The sequence below is a fragment of the Salminus brasiliensis genome, chromosome 13 (assembly GCF_030463535.1).
Source record: "Salminus brasiliensis chromosome 13, fSalBra1.hap2, whole genome shotgun sequence".
Taxonomy (NCBI): domain Eukaryota; kingdom Metazoa; phylum Chordata; class Actinopteri; order Characiformes; family Bryconidae; genus Salminus; species Salminus brasiliensis.
The window spans coordinates 15,497,317-15,499,816 of NC_132890.1; the positions used below are offsets into that span (position 1 = coordinate 15,497,317).

A 2,500-nucleotide genomic window follows, 5' to 3' on the forward strand; every position below is an offset into this window, starting at 1 on the left:
AAAACTTGCTCTTTTGGCTGACACTTGAACATTCAGCAACAAAGGCTAACGCCGGCCGCCAGACTCGGCCTTGTCAACATAAAAGTCACATAAGCCACATGAGTCGAATGGGCTTGTGAAACGGGACAATTACAAAATCACAAATCTTTCTCAACTGTCTTGGCTCCTTTTATTTACACCCCTAAATTCCACATACTAAGGTACAACAGGAATACGGGATAAATGCAGAGGCTACTTCCTACCAATATGGAAGCCGGGCAAAAAAAAAAAAAGAAAAAAGCTCACGCTAGCACGCCGGGCGAAGCATCGCTCTGAGGTGAGTTGCGAGTCGCAGGGATGCCGGTGAAGCAGGCTCGGGCTGAGTGGGCCAGCCAGCCTTTTGACTTAGGGAAGTGGCGTCGCCATGTCAAGTTCAAAGAGCTCTGTGAAGCTTTAGGGGGACAAAAGAACAACTGTTGTAGATGCAGGCAGGTCTGGGAGGAGAATTTTAAAAAAACTCAATACAACTGGAAATCAGCCCCCCGAAACGAGAACGGGGACCCATGAATGGCGGCCCATGACTTGAGGTTGCGTGTAACGGTGAAATAAACATCACGGCTGTGACGAAACGGTGCTGTTATTGCCCCACGGCTCACTCCCTTTCGTGATGTGTTGCTTTAATGTGACCTAAGTAAGTGATCTAAATTAGCAGGTGTTTTTTTGTTTGTTTGTTTGTTTTTAACAGCAAATATTGGGCTTGTCCCACCCATGAGCTGTAACTGTGATTGGTTGTAGTTCTGCTCTGCGTTGACATCCTGTAACAGACTTTCCCCCCCATGTTGTCAGTTTCCTCAAACGTACACTGACCCCTACTGGCAGGCTTGGGTTACTTTTATCCACAGCATTCCCTCCACAGAGTTCTTGTTGAATATTTTCCAGTGTTTTGTTTTGAGAGCAACTGGCTATAATTAAGCCAAACTACAACTGATTGGTTTCCATCCCATGGCAGGCCATGCAGGTGGGCTTAAACGGCATCTGACGCTGAAATGTTTCGACTCTGAAGACTCCAAAGACCGTATGAAATGTAACACAAGGACGTACATGTAAAAGAAAGGGTAATGCGTTGTAGATTTGTGAAAGCGTAAAGTAAGATGGAGTAAAAGTAAGAAAAGCAAGTGAAAGAATGTGCTTGAGGATGGCAAAAGCTTACAGCACCTGGTATTCCCAGGCAGTCTCCCATCCAAGTACTAACCAGGCCCGACCCTGCTTAGCTTCCGAGATCAGACGAGATCGGGCGTGCTCAGGGTGGTATGGCCGTAAGCGAGAGCAGTGCTTCCACTCAGCCTATTTATAAGCATGCGGCAAAAGACGGCTGCCTTTTCCACACTACAGGGGACACACATTTACTCGCCCTCCTTTCTTACTTCCAAAGCAACCCCACCAAGCTCATTCAAACCAATCACACATTTCATTGCTCTCTCCTGTCCTCCTTCTGTTTTCACAAAAAAATAAAACAACAAAACTTGCTCTTTTGGCTGACACTTGAACATTCAGCAACAAAGGCTAACGCCGGCCGCCAGACTCGGCCTTGTCAACATAAAAGTCACATAAGCCACATGAGTCGAATGGGCTTGTGAAACGGGACAATTACAAAATCACAAATCTTTCTCAACTGTCTTGGCTCCTTTTATTTACACCCCTAAATTCCACATACTAAGGTACAACAGGAATACGGGATAAATGCAGAGGCTACTTCCTACCAATATGGAAGCCGGGCAAAAAAAAAAAAAGAAAAAAGCTCACGCTAGCACGCCGGGCGAAGCATCGCTCTGAGGTGAGTTGCGAGTCGCAGGGATGCCGGTGAAGCAGGCTCGGGCTGAGTGGGCCAGCCAGCCTTTTGACTTAGGGAAGTGGCGTCGCCATGTCAAGTTCAAAGAGCTCTGTGAAGCTTTAGGGGGACAAAAGAACAACTGTTGTAGATGCAGGCAGGTCTGGGAGGAGAATTTTAAAAAAACTCAATACAACTGGAAATCAGCCCCCCGAAACGAGAACGGGGACCCATGAATGGCGGCCCATGACTTGAGGTTGCGTGTAACGGTGAAATAAACATCACGGCTGTGACGAAACGGTGCTGTTATTGCCCCACGGCTCACTCCCTTTCGTGATGTGTTGCTTTAATGTGACCTAAGTAAGTGATCTAAATTAGCAGGTGTTTTTTTGTTTGTTTGTTTGTTTTTAACAGCAAATATTGGGCTTGTCCCACCCATGAGCTGTAACTGTGATTGGTTGTAGTTCTGCTCTGCGTTGACATCCTGTAACAGACTTTCCCCCCCATGTTGTCAGTTTCCTCAAATGTACACTGACCCCTACTGGCAGGCTTGGGTTACTTTTATCCACAGCATTCCCTCCACAGAGTTCTTGTTGAATATTTTCCAGTGTTTTGTTTTGAGAGCAACTGGCTATAATTAAGCCAAACTACAACTGATTGGTTTCCATCCCATGGCAGGCCATGCAGGTGGGC

General features: G+C 46.5%; 1 non-coding gene across 1 annotated transcript; it reads right to left on the reverse strand.

The window, feature by feature from the left end:
* Nucleotides 1–1,182: 1,182 nt before the first annotated feature.
* Nucleotides 1,183–1,301, reverse strand: LOC140575606 (5S ribosomal RNA). Its single transcript, XR_011980878.1, has one exon. It is a non-coding gene; the product is annotated as a 5S ribosomal RNA (ribosomal RNA).
* Nucleotides 1,302–2,500: the final 1,199 nt, after the last annotated feature.